The 22,919-nt window shown below is 40.1% G+C and overlaps 1 long non-coding RNA gene across 1 annotated transcript in view; it reads right to left on the bottom strand.

Annotated features, from left to right (window-relative positions):
* Positions 1-2,849: 2,849 nt before the first annotated feature.
* LOC122863641 overlaps positions 2,850-22,919 on the bottom strand; it is a 55,361-nt gene continuing 35,291 nt past the window's right edge. The window contains exon 4 of the long non-coding RNA XR_006375053.1: positions 2,850-2,949. This is a non-coding gene — a long non-coding RNA (uncharacterized LOC122863641). The remainder of the gene's footprint in view (positions 2,950-22,919) is intronic.

Consider the following 22,919-nt stretch of genomic DNA (forward strand, 5'->3'; position numbering starts at 1 on the left):
GGATATAAAATTCTTGACGTTGATATGAGTTTCAGGTGCATTAGAACATACATAAACATGCATATGCACACACACACACACACACACACACACACACTCGCAGACAAATAGACCTCACTCCTCTACCCACTCTTTTCCATCTTATATATTTCCAGCATGACTGAGCTTACCACATTCCCCTACAGAGCCCTTCTCCAAACTTGGAGAGTGCTTGAGCAAACACTGTGTACTGGGCCAATTAAAACTCCTGTGGCGTGGGCGAGGGGGTATGGCAGCATGGGATGGATAGATGGGGCATAACGACCCATTTGGGTAATGACCATCTTTTCCCTCTCCCTCCCTTCCTCCCTCTTCTTATATACACCTCTCCTTCATCTCCTCCCCTCTTTTGTATTTCTGTCCCCCATCCTCCTCCTCACTCCTTTCCCTCTCTCTCTCTCTCCATGTTGATTGTCTGTCACTCCCTCTGTGCTCCTGGGAGCGGCTAATTGCACCTCTTGCACTCCCCCGCTTCCCCCCTGTGTCATAGGATGCCGATTGTGGCGGGTACTCACTTTAAGCGATCAATGGCGCGAGTTGCTAAACAGCTCCGCGCAGAGCTGACTGCCGGGATGGCGGCTGTGGTCGATGCGAGGCACTTTTGTGGCCTGTTTATGTATTTATAAAGGGGTTTTTGCACATGCATCACACACACCATGCCTCATCTTCAGCTGAGATGTGCTGTTAGGCAAAAAGCACATGTGGCAGCAGCCTTTAAAGCAATACCCTCCCACCCAATGGTAATGAAGATAACCAAAATGGAAAAAGGAAGTTGATAGTATGAAGACTGACCCAAGGGGATATGCAAACATGTATTTTTCCCAGTGTGCGATTAGTTGGGATTTAAAATGGTTAAAAAAGGGCACCCACTTGTGTACGTGCAATCAATTAATTATGGCTATCAGAATTATCAAAGATAATCATAGATAAGTCCAATCATAGATAGAAGTCCTCAGGGGCACCACTCTTCTTAAAGAAGAGAAATGATAGCCAATTAATTGATTAAGTCTCATAAAATACACTACACTATCAATTTGGAACTCTGATTAATAATTAAATAAATAACTATAACCCAAATTACCATTAATAGCTAGTAGGTTGAAGGATTTGGAGTTCAACATAGAAGAGGTTGGCAAATGATTCAGTCTTTACTCAGAAACCAGCATAATTAAACACAAGCATTTATTTAAAAAATAAACAAAGCAAAAACACAGTGTGAAGTCTAACTCTAAATACTAAACTATAGAACAAAGGGGTGTGTGTGTGTGTGTGTGTGTGTATGTGTCCAAGATGAATGTTTGGATCTAAGATGGCGTCAAGCAAAAGAACTGGTGTATGTTTCTTTGTTCTGCCTCTGTATGTCTCACGTGCACGAGCACACATGGTCAGAACAAGAAAGCATATGCAGAGGGAGCAGTAAAGTTTCTCTACATGGGATGTGGTTGTCTTTAAGGGCCAAACTAGAGGTGTATGTGTATGATCTGTTTAGGATAATGGTGCCAAGTTAAAAGGAGTTAGTTAGCATGCAAAGACTCTGTCTGTGTGGAGCAAAACATTAACTAACATCAACTTAGCATGTGACTACCAAAAGACCTAACAGTGAAACCACATCACCACAATAAAATTCAAATGAACACATAAGTACATTTACATCATTAAAACTAAACATTCCTGTGCTTAGCCAAGTACACAATTAAGCTATGTGAAGCTATATAATGCCCAGTTAAGTTACATTACCAGTCCAAGGAGGGAAAAGGTTGCCTTGGTGCTGCTGTTGGCTGGCGGTCCATCTGTTGTAGAAGAGCCAAGCTGAAAAGAATTGTGGTACCAGGGAAAGTCTTTGCTGTGCAGTGTCTGCTTGTAGAGATCGGAGGAAGCCGGTCGCTCCGTCTTTGTTGTCCTAACAGCTTGGTGTTAACTTGCTTTGTGCTACTGTTAGCATGAGAAGTTAGCTGGCAGGCTTTGTGTGGTAGCTGCTGGCGCAAACTAAACTTGGTTGCAGGAATCTTATGCAGGCTCTCGCGTCACTGCAGTAAAAAAGAGAGTTCAGTTGTGCTGCTCCAAGCAGATTACACGGGGAGCAGGCAGCCGTCTGCTGCTGGCTGGAGGCAAAGCCAGAAGGAAAGAGAGAGAGAATAAATGACCTATGACCCCTTTTATTGACCTGGTGACATCACGGGTCATAGGTCAGACTGGCGACTTGTGGCTGGGATGCTGCGTTCAATAGCTTTCAGGATTGTGGAACAAAAGAGAATGCAGTCTCCTAATAAAGTTCAGTTAAAAATCACACAAATGAATGAATTCATCTGTGGAGTCCCAACACTTAAACTGAAAGTTTAAACATTTTCACTCATATATAAAAGCATCCTGTCTTCTCTTATGATTCGCTGTCAGGTGTCATCATGGTTCCGGTTGACACTGTTTATTCTGAAACGCGCAGCAACACTGAGTCGGCATAAAGGAATAATGACAGAATGTGACAAATTATCACTCACAACTTGTCAATCATCCACACCCAGGGGTTGTTTGTTGTGACACAAATAGCAGCAGTAAACTCACAGGGAAGATGACATTTGCAAAGGTTTTGGTTACGTCCTCAGTGCTTTTGAATAAAAACAGCTCCTTGCTGTTTTTATTCAACAGCCTGCGACACCAGCTCTCCTGTGTGTATTAAAAATGGTGGAATACTCTGACAGGATTGAGGCCACGTTTAACACAAAAAGGAAGTGGATTGGTGATAATGAGGTCTCGTTATCTTTTATTCACTCTCACATGTGCAGACACATTCGACTGCATGCAAACAAACACTGCCGATGATTACATTCAGAATTACAAAAGTGCATTCTATTTGTATCCTCCGAGTCTTTATTTTGGCAAAATGTCTGCTTCAAGACTCCTCCTGGCACATTGCTGAAACAGAAAAGATCTTTTTGGAGTTAAACACATTGCGTGTTGTGAAAGAGCTGTCACAAATGATCTGCTAATGTGATTACAGAGTAATACCCCTGAGCGCTGAAAGTGAATGGTAAAGAAGGAAGCAAGGAAGAAGAGTGTTTTTTTTTTTAAGTGGGATGATGTTTGGCAAAAAGCTTTGACATGGCAAAAAAAAACAAAACAAATGAGAGCAGGGTGAGAACATACGTCTTTCAGTACTGAGTGATTTGCTAACATTACTTGCTTTAAAACCACAACGAAATTAAAATGATCACAGGAGAGACATGCTCCTATACCTCGCTCTCTGTTCACTCTCTCACTGCAGTCCTGCTGTAAAGGCTGACATTACCAATGCCTAATTACGCTTTAGGTTTCTCATCAGTTTCATATCTAATCAAGTAGAAAATTAATATTTCAAAATCATATTTTCTGAGCAATATTCAACTTTATTCATGTCTGCTAATGAGAGAGGCGTACATACACTAGACAGGCTGATGTACTCTTTGATTATCCCCTTCTTGCCTTCTCTCTACATTACACAGGATCACTTCACTGGCCGCTCCCTTTTGACCAAAGCATGGAGCTCAGTTCATTTGTGTTTTTACAGTGTGCCAGATGAGATCATATAAGATAGTTTTTACTGTTCTTGGCCATATCCTTTTTGTTAGAGCCTAATCAGAGCAGTACTGCTTGTATTATGTGCGGCTCAAAATAGAATCAGAAACTGGAATCTGTTTGGTTAAATTGAATGAGAAAAATATGAAGGATAGATCAGATACGTATCAAAGCAACCTGTAGTATCAAGGACGTATTAATGTATCTTGAGGTTTTTGCATAATGTAATGTGGACTTAGATGACTCTACTGTCAGACTGAGAACTGTTAATAATTAATACATTTGAACACTTAAAAAAAGGCAGAAGGAGAGACCTGTAGCATCATCAGGAAGTTGGATATAATCAACATGTTTTTGCATGATCCATGCATACAGAATTCAGATCAAGCTCAATGTTCAGGCAGTTAAATCTAGGTTCTGATCATCCTTTAATGACACTAACCCTTAGGTTAGGTGCATGAGGTTCAAACTGTGAATATAAAAGGGCAGCAGGGTGTTGTAGTGAGCAAAAGTCGCACTATTAACCCAAGTGTGCTGGTTCAAGCACCTGGATGGTGGATGCTTGAGTTTGCAAGCATCGACCCAGCTGAGGTGTCAAGTATTACATTTTTTGCTGGAGTTTGCTTGAGATTTGGCTTTTAAACTGTATTTAAAGGAAGATTCTGGTTTATTAAAATGTGGGTCTTCTTCACATAGTTTTGGGTATCATTTCCCAACCAATTTATCAGCTGACATTGGCCTATCGCTGATACCAATATATCGGTATTTGCATTTATGTTATCCGATATAAAACTGTTATCTTTTCCATATGTTAGACAGAAAGAAAGGCCTGAGTTAATATATTGTTTTCACTACAAACTTCAGCCAGCAGAGTGGGCTGTCACTACAGTTGCAAGCAATGTAACATTAGAGAGAAGAAGCAGCTCTCAGAAAAATCTGTCATACCACTAACAGAAAGTAACATTTGCATTTTGGAACATAAGGCAGCTAACTTAAGAAACAGCACTAGGCAGTGCATGCTGGGAAATGTGGGCCATCGCTATGGCTACTATACTCTCAGCACCAGGCAGCACATGTAATAGGGTGCCTTGCGCACAGCTGAACAGACATAGTGAAGTCAAAGCGGCGTGTTTGCGGTAAGTTGCTAACAAGTTTGTGAAATACATTTCTGGAAAGTTAATAAACAATGAACCCATCCTTTTCCCCTTTCAATATAACTCTAATATAACCCTGTCCCTGACAACCGTCACGTCACTCATGCTTATCACAACTGTTTGCTGTGTTAGTGAGGTAGCTAGCCAGCCATAAGGAGCCTGTTTTTTCACTGGATATTTTGAGTGTTTCCCCTGAATGTTTATGGCAGAGGCGGTGTTAATCTTATGACTTGGCAGCAGCGAATGATGAGTTAATGTTTGTGACCGTTTGTGACATTAACAGCGAAATATTGCGACATGTTGATTAGCAAGAAAAAAGTATTTCTGATTGGAGTTCAATCCATTGAAATAATGGTTCAGAATCGGAACAAAGCTGTAGCATGAATCTCATAGCTTGATAGAGTAAGAGAATATGTGGTTTAGTAGGGAGCAGTGGTGGAATGTAACTAAGTATATTTAGTATTGTACTTTAGTACAATTTAGACGTATTTTACTTGAGTATTTCCATGGCATTTTCTGCTACTTCAGCAACTGACGGATACTGAACATACAGTACTGATGTTTATTTAGCTATTTATTTTATTTATTCTATTTTCTCTGTTTTCATTTCTAGAATTGGTTGTCAATGTATATGCTAAATTATGTAACATGCTAAAGAATATTTAACTTAAATATTCTTTAAGTTATTTGTTTAAGAAAGCTTTTGTTCTCTTCCAAAAATAATTTTGGCTAACCTGGGGGTTTGTTTAAACCTGTATGATCACCCGACTGCTTGCTCTTTCTTGTGTTCCCAGATCTCAGATTAAGTTGGTGAGCACAACATTATTATTACCGACGTGAATGGTAACCAAAGTAACAAAAATATAACTGGAATGTGCCTTTGAAGACAGTCCAGGATAATAAGTGCCTTATCTGATTACTGTTGCTGGTGCTATTGTAGTGATCATAATGTCACCTACTTTTATATAATTAACTGCCTGAATTAGAAGTTTCACTCCAGCTATAAATGAATCAACTCAAAAAGGTCCCCTTCTATTAATGAGCAGAACAACAAAATGCATGTAACTGCTCTTTGTGCACTTTCAACAGTACAAATAAGCTAAATATTGGGCAGTCACCTTGTGAGGGTTTGCTGACATGGAAGTTTGTATCCTTTCTAAGAGTTCCTAGTCTTGAATATGCATTGGTTTCTTGCAGACCCTGTCTCACTTGCCTTGCGAGCTCCACACTTTTTACAAATTGTGTTTATAGAATACACTTATGGATGTTCACAAGTGTGATGTCCTTCAGTGGAAACATCAGTCATGTACAATAACAAGTCAGAAACAATGAGCATTATTTGATTACTTTAAATTTCAGGACCTGGGATTCAGGCCTTTTCTTTAACAGGTAATCAGTGTAGATTATATTTTAGAATCATACATACCCAACATCATCTACATGTCAACACAGTTTTAGTGTGAAGGCAGGTGATTCAGGCCTGATGTAATTCCTAGCCACTCTGTCCTCTCCTGTTAATTAGATAATGCTTCACTTCTGCTGGCATCACACACTTGATGAACGCAGTCCTGGGAGATTACTTCTCCAGAGCAGCAGACAGGCTGGATTACCTAGACAAATTAATGGCTCTATAATTTGATTTTCCCGGGATTGCAATGTCTAAGCGACTCCAACAGAGAGGAACGGTCTGAATCAGGCCTGGTGCGCAGTGACATTAGCTAATCACATCTGCATGCTAAAGAGACCGCTGGGCCACAGGGAAACAAAAGGCTCCACAGAGGTAGGAAATGGGAACAATTTTCTCCAGGAACTGATCTGTAGGGAGAACCAGCAGGATTCTTGCCTGAGAGGTATGGCTCAGGGTTCAACCGAACAAGGTCTACACTGAAGGATGTGAGAGGCAAAGTAAGAGGTAAATCAGTTACAAATGGAACTAGCACAGCGCACTCTGGGTGGCCTCTTGTACATGTCAGAGTACCTGTTGCGCCTGAGATCAGCTTGCAAACACTTGTCAGGTGTTTCTGGCAATAACCATCCACTTCATTAGAAGACCATGTATGTGCACACAATGCAGAACACACACAAGCAAGCAAATCCTCAGCAGAACTGGCACCTACTCTCTGCCCTTTAGTGCTGAATGGAAGCTGTTCACCTTGCTTTAGAGATACATGGTTCACAGCACTATAATGTATCAGTTTCACAAAATAAAATCCTTAGCTTCACAAAACAAAAGCTACATATATGTACCTTGTGTGACTCACACAGTTGTGCAGACTATTGCAAGTGGAAACAATGACATTATAAAGAATTTATGTTGCGTTTTGCTGGTTCACAGTGCTAATAAAGGTTGTAATGGCATCTCTACCACTTGCACAAGTCCCAATGGCATGTAATTAAACTGTCTCATCAGGGAACCCTAGGCCTAATGAGCCTCTCACATTTCAACAAGTAAACTGCTGCTGCGGAAGAGTTGTGGGCTCAGGCAACCGTTCCCAATCCATTCTCGGGGGTAATTCTCTCTGAATGAAAGTTTTGCAATTTACTTGCAAATAATTTGGCTTCTCCAAAGCCCAATTCACTTCTTTGTATGTGTGTGTGTGTGTTCTGTATGACTGATAGTCGTGCTGCGAGTGACTGACGCTGAGTGACAGCCAATCAGGGAGGCAGCTCCGCCTGTCCAGGAAATCCCATCTGCGCTGACAGTGCAGATTCGATCGGCTCCTGCACAGTGTTGGTTTGCACACCGCCCACGTACCGATGCACTCAGAGACGATGGCATATCAACACCTAAAACGGGCTAGCCTTGCAAAGTGTTTGTGTTTCTTATGTAACAACAACAGTATCTTGTGTAAGCATTTAGTATGGCCATTCTTACTGAAGTGTGCAAAAAGCTTTAATTCCCAAGACAACGCAAATTATTTGGAAGTGAGAGGTTTTATTCATCTCTGTGAACATGGTGCTGTTAAGTGTTATTATGCAAGCATAACATTTTCAGAGCTTCATACAGGCACCAACCCTACAGGGGCTGGAGTCGAAAATTCATGTGGCTGTCCTTTGTTCTTCTTTGGCTCATGTTTATTCATGGCTAATTAAATGCAAATAACTTATTTTAGTAACACCCTTCATGCATGCACACTACATATTAAAAGATGACTCATCATGCATTATCTTTTTTCTAAATTATTAGTGTCATGTGTCATGATAGCTGTTTACATATGTATTTTGGGTTTAAACTTTATGAAAGACTAGCTCTAAACTAACTTTTCAGCACTTTTCAGCTTTTATTCCCAAAGTAGCCAGACATTATTTCAAAGAATATCAGCAAGGTAATTCAAGGTCCTGTATCCCACACCCCTGCAACAATTTCATACTGAAAAACCTCTTTTATGGACACTTTAAGAGGATGGGGAAATCACAAGAGCACGTTCCCACCAAAGTCCATCTTATCTGTCAGTGGGACAGCCAATATCAATGAGGAAAGCACAGGTGCTATCCTTGAGACCTCTATCAGTCAGTGATCAGCAAGCCTCTTCATCCTAGCACACAGTCTGCTCTAGGGAGACCTCTGGTGACATTCTCCCTCTTCTGTGGTTCACAACACTGAATTGTGGCCATTTGATCTCTGCATACTCCCTAAGGCACAAAACGGCTCTGGCATTTGCAGACAAAGCAACGAGGAGTGCTGTGCCACACTGTAGTAAGGAGGGTCAGGATGTCAGGACAGAGCAGGGATGCCAGCGCAAACCTCCAAAATACGCCAGATATGACAGAGAGGAAGAAAAGAAGTGAAGAGAGTGCTGATGAAGCTTCCTCCAGAGCTCCAGCGGACATGAAAGGAAAGAGCGTCACTCAGGGGCTTTGGTTGGAAAATGTTCATAGATTAGAGCTAGTCGGTGCATGCAATAGTTGGTAGGTTTGGCAGGTGGCTGTCTGTCCATGCATATATTATTTGTTTTCTGGAATCAATTCACATGGAAGATTGTATCTCAAACAAAAGCTATGATTTGCTTAGGTTTATGCAAAAAACTACTTGGATAAACCCGTATTTATTGATTTTTCAGCCCCAGGAGGGCAGCACAACAAACTGTAAACACAACATTGACATAATATCACCTCATAAAGTTGATATGGCAAATGTTTTGCCATCAGTTGCCTCATCCATTAGATAAGGAGCAGCATTCATTTGAATTAATTTTCATGTTCTGTGTCTACAAATGAATGTTAGTCACTATCCTTCTTGCTCTTGTCTGGTCTCCATCATTTCCTGCCAGCAATATCTGACTCTTTAGCTGCCAAATGATCCACGATGTTCACCAGCTAGTTGCTAACTATGTCTGCCTGCCGTTTGTTGCTGGACAGATTGGGTTTTCAGAGCTTTTTGCTGAAAACAGCTGCCTGCTGCAACTAAAACCGATGTCAATGAAAGCAGGAAGAGTGGCGCAAAACAGGAAAGGGTGGGCCGTAAAAACCAAAACCATGAGCTAAAAGAAGCTATAAAGTGTCATACAGCTGAGGGGAACTGCAGAGTCAGGTGATAATTCTCTGTGAGTTCATCACTACAATCAACCACTTTCACATACACAGACATTTGATACATTGCCAATATAAAAATAATGTTTATCAGCTTTAAGGTTAGGGAAGAATCACAGACATGGTCAAAAGAAAAACATCAACTTTCAGAGAGTAACAAGAAAAAAATACATCCATCCACATCAACCTCCTCCCTACAAGGTTTTGCGACGCTGATAAAAACCTTTGTGCTACTTCTGCTTTTGCCTCTGACAGACAACAGTAATAATTCACGCATCCACAAGAGGTCCTTTTCCGGTCAACATACATATGAACAGAGGCATTTGAACAAACCACAAATACTGTAGTTTCTCTTGTGAGGAAAGTCTAATCTTGAACTGACACTGCACAGCTCCATTTGTTTTTGTTTTTGTCATAGTGTATAAGAAAAACAATTCAATTCAGGATGACAGTACATTTCTGCACTGATGGACATGTGCTGAAACTATCAAAAATCCAGTTGATATTTTCAATAACTTTTGTTTCAAGAAAAACATGTCAGACCAACAGCTGTGAGGATTTATACTGCCCAGACACATTAAATTGATCATTCGGATAAGGGTGTATAAGTCAAGCTTAGCGAGATGTTTAATATTGTCTGTACTAACAGTGGTGGAAAGCAACAAATTATATTCGCTTAAAGGCAGAATAAGTAGAATTTATTGGTTGCTGTTTGTAAACACACGATTCAAAGTTGGCCCCTCCTCCCCAGAGAGAGTGAGAGAGAGAGAGTGAGAGCTAGAGAGTGAATGAAGAGAGAGAGCGCCATTGGCGAGAACAAAGCAGTGAATCAGAGAAATAAAATGTTATTTTCTGATCGTTTCACAGTGGTTACGTTCTAAAGCACAAATAAACACGGCCACACTTCCACACAACCCTGCAGGAAGGAGGCACATTGTCGGATTTCGCGTGAATGCTGGCGAAGCAAGGCTTCCGCCTCTGCTCTGCCTGTGTGTGTGCAGCCCTGCTCTCAGTCACCAAATAAAGAGCAACTCTTTATACATCTACAGTCCTACATAGCCAGACCTATCTGCACACTTCGTTTTAGCACTGTGCCAGTGCTGGAGATACATCTGTGACACAGACAGAGAGCAGAAGAGAGAGACGGAGACACCGATGTAACCTGCTCGCTACGTTTTTACAGAGTCCCGACCTCACAGTCTGTGCGCTGTTATTGGCTGGAGGCTACACACCAGATTGAGGCCCGAACACAGCAAAATAATAAGAAGCTAAGAAAACACAGGCAGAGGGCAGGGTCTCTGCAGATACAAACACCGCCACACACTTCTAGTGGGTCATAAGTGATGATTGAGAGGGATTCTTTTTGTATGAGTCTATACATTGTTTTTTTTTTTTTAGGAAAATCCTACTTATTCTGCCTTTAAGCACTGTAACTTAACTACAATTTAGAGGTACTTTTTAAATTCTGCTTCACAATTCCACTCTACATTTTAGAGGTAAATATTATGCTTTTGCTTCACTTCATCTATTTTACAGCTACAGTTAGTCGTTACTTTGCAGATTAACATTTTATATGCAAGAAAATTGGATTGGTTTATAAAATATAACACAGTGTTTTATCTTCCCAACAGTATAAAGTGGTTGAAATTATATCCAACTTCACCAGCTACAACATTAAAATGCATTCATGTTTATGCATCAATATTGAGTATCCAATAATGTAATACGTACAGTATATAACAATATTACACTCCTGAAGGGCGCCATTCTGCACAATGAATACCTTTTATATTAAAGTACATTTTGCTGCAAATACTGAACTTTTTCTTTCTGAGAATCTGATCCTCATCCACAACCAGTACTAACATATTTGATGTGATTAGCATTTATCATACACAGTAAAAATGGTCTTTTCTCTATTCAGTGAAGTAACCTTCATCTGAACAATAAAACTGAATATAGAAACTATTCAATCTGTAAGAATACTTCTTCATTCTTCCTCTTGATTCATTGTTTCCTCTAATAAGCTAAAGCCACATCGTCTTTCATTTATATATTTTCCCCACTTCCCTCTATTATCCTATCAGATTAAAAGCTAATAGGCAACTCCCTCCTGGTTCACACCATTCTTATCAAGTAAGCTAATACTACCACTCACCTCTTACCCACACAGGAGTCAATTACCAATTAGCATGTTTTTTATAAACCCAATTAGCTGCACCTGTAGCATGCTGCCTCCAGATCTTACTCTAATACCTACATACAACCACCATCTTCCACACCAACAGTAGCATTTGGACTCCATTCATTGTGATGACTGGTGGGTTGTGTTGCTTGCTAAGGGGCTAATTCCCATAATCAAGAATAAAATGCAGAGTGATTCAAAATCATATTCTGTTTCATCAAATAACGGCTTACATTTGTAAACTGGTCTCTCCTGATTACACTCAGAACTGAAGTTCTTCAATAATAACATAGTGTACTGGTACGATAAAACTAGCAGCTCAGTTGTGCTATTACAACAAATAGAGAACACTGTGGTCTTCATTGAGGATGTTTTATAAGCTCTCAAAGGAAAAAGACGCCGCTAAGGAAAACACAGATCTTGGCTGGTCTCAAAAGCAATAAAATGCTTCTTAAGACATATCCTTAGAAAAGTATAGTCTCACAGTTTCAAATCAGCAGGCAGAAAAATTAATCAGTCTACCAGTATGTCTGACACTTTGGCAGATACATCATCTTGAGGTGAAACTACCTCTGAGACTGATATTAAAGCTCAGCTCTGATACTTGGCACAATTACAAAACTCAGTGACTCCTCAACATTTGTAGCATTGGTATAGAACAACATTTTTGCCCTTGTTTTGAATTTTGACCCCAAAAGACAAGGAGTTAGTATACGCAGGAAACTCCAACACCTTATATCAAAAATTGAAAAGAAAAAGAAAAAATACCAAAAGAATATGTTATTCTTGCTAAGCTTCCAGGAGAATTGGTCTGTCCAAAATGCATTACTGCATCATCTCACTGAAAGCAGTGTGATGAATATCTTTCCAATGTGTAGGATAGGAGAGAGAATAGGAAGAGAGAATTTCTATTAGCAAGCTGTTCAGATAACATAGTAGGAGGAAGAAAAAAAAAACTCATCCAGCCGGCTGAGTAGAGCACCAGTCTCTTCTGTGTCTCCTGCTCTCTCCCCCCTCTGAGGTGTACAGTCAGCCTCCATTAGTTAATTAGATGTTATCTTCTCTGACTGGATCGATAAATTATCACATAACAAGATGTTGGACCATGATCTGCATTACTGGTCCTGACAGCATGTAACAAACTAATTATTTCTGAAGGACCCCTTGCTCTGTGTGTGACAATGTGCGAAATGGTGTGGAGACATTTCTATGACTTGTGAATGCCCACAGAGCTAATACAAATCAAAATCAATGACACAGTCACGTTAAAACCAGGCTACAAATAGACATAGAGCTTACACAGGAAAGCCATGGGTGCCAATAGTGAAATACAGACATCTTCATTACAACACAATCATCCTCAATTCTCTCTCTCTCTACTTCCTTGAACTGTTTTGCTGGCCTAATAAAAATATGATATAAAATACCATTTTGTATTTTATTTCCTTTCATGTTTTTATTACATTGGCCTATTGATTTCATAAAAGTGTTTTTAATTTGAGTTTTACTGTATATCTGTATATGAGTTCTTTTTGATGTAAAGTTGAATGCAGAAACTTTCAGTTGTTGAAATGTCATGTAGGGTAAGGTAACAGCCTGAATCAGTTGCAATTGTGTGGGAGTGTGAAATTGAAAAACCAAAAAAAGATACCATGGCAACAGTTAACATGTTGTTCCCTATGAACGATGACATGCCTGTCTAGGCCAATCAGTAACAAATGTGTCACCTTTACATGTGGTTGTCCATTAAATATAAATTGGGTGGTTGTTTTTTTTTTTAACAGCGTGTCACAGGGAACTGGAACTTGCTTGAGATAGGTAATTTATCACAGTGAAGAATTTATTGCCTTAATTTTGCTGTCAAAGTTATGATATTGTTGTGTGGTTATGCAGTTGCAAGCACAATTTTCAAGGATTTTCTGACATCCAAGATCATATAGTCGCTACTGAAAAGCACTGCATTGATGTGCTGCTGTATGTTAGAGGAAAATCTAATTCAGAAGACGAATTAGCATTCACAGATTTGCGGTCTATGTGAAAAATACTTTTTTAGTTTGTATCACTAAAAAGGTCAAAATTTGTCTCTAAAAGTATTAGTATTAAAGTAGTTTACAGGTCTTGGGGACTACTATGGCATATGTGAAAAAATTGTATAAAGCCTTTTGTGGCTCCAGTAAGAGACCGGTCACTTGAGAGAGCTCCAGCCAGCTCACAGCGGCGTCTGTGAGCGCATCTGGCCGGCTGGCTAGCTAGCGACCCCTGCAGGTGCTAGCGACCCCTGCAGGTGCTAGCTTGCGGTCGCAACAGTTTGTGGAGCTTCTCTCTGCTGCTTTGGTGCTACAGGAACAAAAATGTGAGCTGCCGTGGCTGAGTCGCTCTTCTCCAGGGCCTGTCTAGGTCGTAGTGCCGATTAGAATCATAGCTAGGCTAGCATTAGCGTTTAGCAGACGCCTGGAACAGTATAGCCAATCAGAGGCAGAGTAGGGACAGGTCTACAGATGACTCTTCTTCAAATACAGACTGTAGTTCTGTCAGCTCATGTGAGGAAATCTCTCCACCTGCTGGTGTAGCTAGTAACTGCACCTCACATTACAGATTCCAAGTATGAATTGGACAAAATTCCACAGATACATAGGAGGGAAGTCACAAATGTTACGTGGCACAAGCTGACAGGAAAGGGAAAGGAAAATCCCTTTACATGTATTTGTTGTGGTGAAACTATTTACATTTGTAAAACCTATATCATTATATGAAATTAAAGTTTTTACAGAGTAGGCTAAGTTATGCGTATTTGCAAATTGCTCTGTATTTTTGTGGATATGACTTTACACAACACAGATAAAAAAATACATATTTGTGCATAGTGAAATATTTGTGGGTCATGGTACACATTTGTGGATTGTCTTCTATGGGTTACAACTAATAACTTCTATAATAGACGATTGGCAATCTGTATCAGCAGCAAAAAATGTGATCAGTTCAAGTTCTTAGGGATCTCGAAACTTTCCAACCCCTGACTTTGTGACATTTGAACACATACGGAACAGCACCCAAAACTAACAACAACAATAAACAATAACTCCTACAGGGCCACTTTGTTAGAGGCAGCCATGCGTCTCTGAGATCCCTGCAAATCTCACATGCATTATTTTGTATGGTTCAATGGCAATAATGACAAACACCCTTGGATCCAGTTATCATCTGGGCAGTGCAGGACAGGGGCATGGATGTGCATCTAGGACACATTACTGTACGTAAATGGCAGGTCAGCATCTTCTCAGGGTGGATAGTGACTGCTTAGGGAGAAGTAAGGAGACTGACAAACAGGAAGGGTGAGAACAGGGAGTGTGGCAGAAAGATTGAGGAAGAGATAGGGCTTCAAAGATATGTGGGAGTGGGTTTTTTGTTTGACTGCCAGAGGCTGGAGGGGGAGAAAAAGGGGAGTGAAATATTAGAGGGAGAGAAAAGAAAACCTGTAAGCAAAAGGTATAAAGTGTCTGTCCTTATAAAGTCAGAGAGTGGGAGAAGGACACAGAAGATGGAGAGAGAGAGAAAAGGGATAGAGGAAGGGATTGAAAAATGTAACACAGAGGTAAAGCGGTGGTGGTGGTGTTGGTGTTGGGGGGGGGGTCTGAGGCAGAGAGTAAAGAGTGTGGATTGGCTGGTTGGGTAAAGGGAGCTTTGGTCCCCATAAAGTCACATTACTGCAGGCTCATAACGCAGGGAAGCTGCTGCCTCCACAGATATGAGCAGTGGCTTCGGTACATGAATAATTCAGCCCACAAGAAGGACACAAGGATCCGCGGATACAGTGGCATACGGATGGGCCTTTGCAAGGACCCCGAGAGACATAACCTAGCAGGAAAGAGCACAAGTTAATCCACATCGCCGTAAGATCTGACCTTACACACCCATGAAATCAGAACTAGTAGAAACAGCTGCATCATTGGAAAAGACAGACTATCTCTTTTTTGCACACTGTGTTGTATCTAGGCCTCATTAGGCAGTGCGAAATGTGCATCATGTTTTACAAGAGGTTTGTAAGCATGGAAATACATGCAAAGCCCCACTGTGGGACAGAAGCTTTTATTAATCCGGTCAGGAGAGAGTTAATGTGAGAGTTCCTCAGCATGCATTAGATAGTGGCTGTACTAATGGGAGGCAGGCTGCTAGGAACCTGGCCGACAGGGATTAGATAGAGAAGTGATCACAGGGAAGACTTCATCAGAAATGCTGAGGCACCAGGCAGCTCATTACTACTGTAGCAGCACAGCCTCAGCCCAGTGGTCCTGCTCTGCTCTCTGCAGCACCATACACAGGAGCAGGCTGACACACACAGGCAGGCTGGAAATACAGTATCGATGCAAACACACACACTGGAAGACTCCTATACAATTAAACTTACTGTTCATGCGCATAAACATACACATGTAAGCATTACAAGCAGCACTTGTCCCATTCATTACGAAAACTTCCCATTACACTTTTATGTAAATGAGTAGACTCGCCCTATGTTTCCTGGAGCACTAAAGCTAGAATTCATGTGCCCAGATACAAAACAGGCACTAAAAATGCATGTATACATCGTCACAATGTAGACTTCGAACAAACACACACAATCTATGTCATGCTGTGAGCCGTGGATGTTATGCTGTGAATCTGAACAAAAGGAATTACACCGTTTTCAAAAAACATCAAAACACATTTTCAATGACATTGAATGGTCTAAGATCCTCTGAGGACAACCAACATGAAAACACGGGGTGTTATTTCAAAACTCATCTCAGGGAACTGTGGCTTCTTGTTAGAAGGGCATACTGGTGTCATCAAGTTTTCTGTCCTGCTCTAGTGGCTAGTGATGGCTTCTCATCTACCTCTCACAGTTCTGGTTCCATCCATTGCCTTGGCAGAAACACTGAATTGTACTAGAGTTACATCATCTCATCCATCAACCTCCCATATAGTATTTACAGCATTCTTTGGGAGACTTTATTTTTCTCTCTACCTGGAAAATCTTTCCCTAAAGCAAGAAGCCACCTTATTTTTTTTATACTTCTTTTCACATTTCTTTGTCTGGATAGTGATGTTTTAGAAACACTTTTAAAGAGATTTTGTTCAGTAAACCAACCATCAGCCACATATTGTCAAAGCATCAGCAGACATGGCCACTGTGTGAAAAGAAACTCGGGTAACTTATACATCTACAAAACCGAAAGTGAACATAGTTTATTCCTTCCAAAGTTTGACTAACAAAAGACAGAACCAGGGACAGCAGGGTATGATTGCATCTGTTTTACATCAACACCTTTTATGTTTGTAAAATGATAATTTGTTTGCATTCTGTGACCCAAGACAGTGTGAAGACAACAGGATGTTTTTATCTTTGAAAACCCCACAACTGGTAAACACTTTTGTCTGCTCCGAATGACAACAGGTTCATCATGGCAATTGTCCATCTCCTGCTCAAAAGAAGAAATGATTGCCAAAAAGAAGTGATAGCGGGGGTTGTGTGCTGTGCGAGTGGGTTCACAAGAGACAGCTTAGCACTGATGTGGCAGAAGGGGATTGGCAAAGACAGTATGAAACAGAGAAGACAGATCTTTTTCTGCTGTTGTGTTGACAGACTTTCATAGCCAGCCATGCTTCTCCATTAGGGAGGCCAATAAGAACAAATGTGTTAGCATTTATCATATACACAAATACACAGAAAACCACACCAAACAGACACATAATACACATTAGCCATCATGCTTGTTGTCACAACTTGGCCAGACAGATTGTGGGTATAAAACGATCACAGTCTGTAAGATGCCAGATGCAGACTGAAGTCAGTCGCAGTTTGTGTGATAAATAAAGACAGGTGGTTCAAAAAAGTGACAATGTGAAAACTTAAACAGCAGCAAAAATAGCCGACCATCCTTTATTTTTTAACAAAAAGTGCAGACCAGCTTCTCCTTGGATGTTTGAGGACATTCAGAGTCACAATTGCAAATGTACAGCTTCCCAAATGTACATATGTCAGTACAATATTCTAACAAGAGCATTTTTAGACATGCTAGCGTCTCCATGGCTCCAGGGATGGCAATGTCTGTCAGTCAGTTGGTTCACCACTTCTGTCCAGATTGAAATCTCTCTAAATGTATTAGATAGACTGCCATGACATGTTGTACAGACATTCATGGTCCCCAGAGGATGTATCCTACTGCCTTTGATAAATCCCTGACTTTTCCTGAGGTTGACATTAGTGGTTCAGAGTAAAATAACCTGACAACTTGCCACAAAATTTGCTATATATATTCAAAGTCCCTGGAGGATGAAAAGTTTTGACTTATTCAGTGAAGTATCTCAACATGTATTTGATGGAGTGGCACAAAATGTTGTACATACCTTAATAGTTCCCAGACAATGTATCCCACTGACTCTGGTGATCCCTGACTTTTCCTACAGCATCACCAGCTAGATGACATTTTTGGTTAATACTGAAACATCACAACTATTGGGTGGACTGATTATTATAGCCCCATGTACACTGTTTCAGCATGTGGAGAAATCCAAAGCTTGACAGACCAGCTGTTCCCATTTATGGTTGCTAAGTTATGATTGGACACATGCTGTTCAGGAGAGGGATTTAGCTAACGGTCAATTGTTTTGATTTAATGGAAAGTGGAACGAGTGTCCAGTACGGTGGCCCTGAGGGTCAAAACGCAAAAAACAAAACCCTTTGCATGATTTTGTGAAATGTCCCTGTGTTTTGGGAAATGTTGTTGTGTTTTCTGAAATGTGTTCCAGTGTGTCCTGAGGATGTCTCCCAAGTCTGCAACACACCTGTTGATTTTCACTACATAAACTGGCAGGCTGTGTGGATATAAATTACCAGTTTGATGTGCATGAGAGCACAGATGTTGGCATCTTTGTTCTGCAGCAGCCTGGTGTGGTTGTGCATGATTTAATCAATTTAACCACAGTGGATCTGGCATGCATAACTAGACTTTGACAATGTGTGTCACTCAAATTAGAGACTGTAGATGGAAAACATACCTGTCACCTTCAGATGGCTGTAAAGAGAGTTGATCAGCTTAACTCGAAAGTGGATGAGAGATGCTAATAAGAATAGACATGAATTTTTACTGTGCCCTCCTGGCATTATTGACATAATTGTTGTGAAATTGTATTTTTGCTGTGCATTTAGATGTGTCTACATGTTGATGAATGTAAAGTGAAAATGAAACCGACAAGCTAAATATACATAGAAAGGGTTTACGTTATTTTGGAGGGTTTTGTGTGAGTATGTTTCCACCAATTAAAGTGAAGAAAATAGCACAGAACACAGATGCAGCATACGTGTTGACATGTTGACCTGGACAAGGCACGCTGGCAGCGCATTCCACCAAACATTGTGAATACTGATACCAAAATTGTAGTGAATTGCCAACTATGCACCCCCGTGCTGTGCTGCTCTTCTACTTAGGCACTTGGTTAGTCACCAAAATTCCAAACACACGCAGGCAGGTAGAAACCTCACTGCTCTGGAAAAACGCCACTTCAACAGCGCAAAGCTGTGCCTTGTGCAATATACCAGACTAAAATAGAGTCCTTAGTCACAGAGAGTGTCAAGAAAAGATGAAAAGAAACTAACAAAGAACATCGATAAGTAGGTGATGATGAGTCCTGCTTCTCAATATGTACTCAGTGTACCTTCCCCTTAATTGCTGGCTTTACAACATCAGTTTCTTCTTTAATTAAGATGCTTTTTTAATCGCTCGTTACATTTAAAAAGCAGCAGAAGATTGGTTAAATGCAGGCCTGTTTAAGCTCTGTTTCCTCAGGTAGCATCTAAATTCCAACCAGCCTAAACATACTGTAAGGAACAAATTTTCTTCTTCAATTAATTAACTTTAACTGCTAAATTATTTTGACTGGGGGGTGGTGACCATCTTTAAACTATATTAACAAATAATTTAATAAAGAAGAAAATTTGTTCCAGAATCTGATTATGAGGGTAATTGTACTTGGAGATCCTGCATCCGATAAAGCAGAAATGTGAAGAAAGTATTACTATGAAGAGCACACTGTGATCCTGAAAAATTAGTTAAGGGAGTGAGTATTAAGTTTACACATCTCACTTTCACCTCTTAAAAACATATATTTTTATTTTCTTGTTTATTACCATTATTTCTTACATTCCACATCAGCGTTGTAAATCCAAAGGGATGTCCTCGTAGTGTGACTGTGTTGAATAAAAACCTGAACGCTACACCCAGAGAGGCGGGCTGCTGTCAGTGTCTTCTGCTTTACATTCAGAAGGCAAAGGATGGGAAGAAACTAGGGAAATTTAGCCAAAGCAATCCTCAATCACAAATTCAGTGAATCATTAATGTATCATATTACAGTCCAGACTACTTTCCATTTCAATTCGTTTTTTATTTAGACACCTCGTTTCATGTGAAAATAATCGCAAAAATAACCACAAACAGAAATAATCATATTCATAACTACAGGAGTGAGGTAGATTGAGGGAGGACTTGTGTTACTTTATTGGCAGAGCAGAAGTGAACAGTCTGCTTTCACCTTGTATTGCTTTACATTTCATCACTTCTTTGCCTTACTTTTGTGCAGCCTTATTTAAAATCTATATCTGTACAATAGCAAACCCTAAACTGTAAACATTTTTGAAAAATGTGCCATGTGTAAACAGAGGGGTCACAAGTAAGTTCATGCAGTTTTTTTAGTAATTTGTGAGACACCGATTTTGTAAAATGTTAGCTGTTGAGATTTTTTGAGGCATCATGCTCCTAATTTAACAAAACATGTGATGGGGGGTACCCACACACCCCGTCATCACCACCACATCTACCGACACCATTTTTCTACACTGGTACCTCTTATGGTACAAAGTCTTGCACAACATCACCTGTCCATTAAATGTTTTCTGGAACACAAATAAATGCAGACTCATGCACAATCAGGGAATGATACACAGTGAAGTGACAGAGGGACAATGTCACTGTTTGCAGCTGTTCAAACATGTCATCTACTCTCTTGTTGGGAGCTTCCCATGTAATTACACAGCTGTCACACTGTAATCACACTAATCGCTGGTGAATCACAAGGAAATAGCACGGGCCACTCACTCATTAAGAGGCATGCCTCCTCTTCATCTGCCGTGTGTTTGTTTTATAAACCTGGAGAGATAATCTCCTTGTCTGTGATGGAATGAAAAATCATTGCTGGCATTCTGAGAAGAAGTAAATGTGAACACAACCACTGCCAGTGACAGCTTGTGCGAGATCACACACATGGAAAAACTAATGTTAGTGTAAGGATCAGCAGTTCTATGCAAGATATCTGCGGGGGATTGTTAATCTCATGAATTAACCTGTGGTCAGGTTGAGTTAGTGCAGTGTCCAATTTTTGATGGTTGGGAGTAGGGCTGTACCGAATAGTTCGAAGCTTCATTCATAACGTTGACATTTGAATTCCAAATTCCGTCTATTCATTCTGTTTAAACCCAGTATTTCTGCACAGTTGCAGATAAAGATTAGGCTACACTAACATTATTAGGATTATACTATTTGTAGAATTAGATTCCAGTGGTGGCTGCGTAGGATTGTTTCCGACTCATATGAGCCAGACATTTCCAATAACTCCAGAGCGTCGTACAGTCCAAAAGTCAAAATTTATTGAACAAATCATTTCCAAAATTCACAATATGTTTTTATCTAAAGAAATATTCAGCTTCAATCCAAATTTGTTGGCATTTAGACTTTCAAAAACAACATTTTTTACTGTGGTCAAAAAGCTGTTTGCTCTCCCGCTTGCCGCATGCAAAGGGAGGTACGCACCTGTATTAAAGGGGCAATCTAGCACCATTCTAACAGCACCAAAGAGTGATATTCATTAAAGAAAGTTGATTTAATAAAAAAAAAGACTAACTTATTTAATCTGATGAATCACTTTATTCAAATTGAGGATTTTGTTGGAGGATTTTTTTTTAGGGTGATGACATCATAAAATATGATGACAGACATTCGAAGCTTCATTTGAAAACCTCAATAGCGTCAAATGTAAAAAAAAAAAAAACATTCGGTACAGCACTAGTTGGGAGACTTCGCACAGTTGGAGCATGAAAGAAGAGAGCTGTCAAGTTGTATTGATTAAATGCCAGCTGATGTGACAAGTTCAAAGGGAGGACATTAAAATGAAAGTTTGCTGTCACATGCTTCAGTATAAAATGACAACTGACAAACAGTCTGATACACACTGTGCGAAGACTCCAGAATAAAATAAAATGAAAATATATTACGTTGTCTTAAAAGCCCTCACACTACCATCGTCACCCACACAGTTGATTTCAATTATTTTTCTTGATTAGTGTGGGTGTATACAGAATGTACTTAATTGCCATCTATCTCACTTTCCTGAGCACGTTAGGGTGGGGCACTTTCGTCATATTTATTAGCACACAGAGTATGGTGACATGATTTATATCCCTGCATAGTGCCGCCAAATTCAATGTAATCAACTGCTGGTAAGTGAAAACTACTGTACAGGTGTGAAGGGCCTTTAACGCCCTTTAACACACCCTTTATCACTAGAATTGAAACCTGCAGATCCAGTTTAACCTGCACTTTGTGACGATCTACCACTTTTAAAATGTCAATATTATTTCCTGCTTGAGGGTCTAGTATACACCCATGTCTGCCAAATGTAGCGTGATCAACCCCGATTCGGATTCACATTTTGTATCCTTATTGATAAAAGAATTGAATAAAATTGATAAATTGACAAAAGAATTTAACTTCTCTGAAAGTTGGCCTCTGACTCACAAACAGAGGACTGATAAGCTTTCCCCCAATAACTACGTCTGTCGCATGACCATTTGCCGGACTCCAGGCCACTAATGGAAAGTTGAATGACAATCTCTCGATTTACGGCAGGTCTACTTGAAATCAAACTAATCTGATATCCTGTAGGGATACCCGTCACATTATGTTGCAGGAATCACAAAGGAATGTTGAGTGCTAGTTGAGGGTGATAATCCAGTTTATTCATTTATGACCCTCACCAACTTGGTATAAACTGAAAACTCCACTACCTCTGGTTTCCATCAAGTGAAACTCAAGACTTAAAACTAAGTCTAAGACACAGAACAGAGAAATGACTTTGCCATACAGGATCAAAATATATTAACTGATATGTTGTGCTTAATTGACAGTATAAGAAGAATGTGAAGCTCGATGTTGTCATGCTGATGCAGACAAAGAACAATGAACAAACAATGAAGTGTGTATGATCAATTAAACATGCCTAAGGTTACTTGATGTTACATACTAGCCTATTATGATGTATTATGATTTATGATGCCTTATTCTGTCTTCACTCCACTTGTTATAGCCTCAATGATGTGTTTAGTCTCTTTGAATAGCTAATGAAACAGGAAATGTAAATATGCATGAACACAA

Source organism: Siniperca chuatsi, linkage group LG16 (assembly GCF_020085105.1).
Source record: "Siniperca chuatsi isolate FFG_IHB_CAS linkage group LG16, ASM2008510v1, whole genome shotgun sequence".
Classification (NCBI taxonomy): Eukaryota; Metazoa; Chordata; class Actinopteri; order Centrarchiformes; family Sinipercidae; genus Siniperca; species Siniperca chuatsi.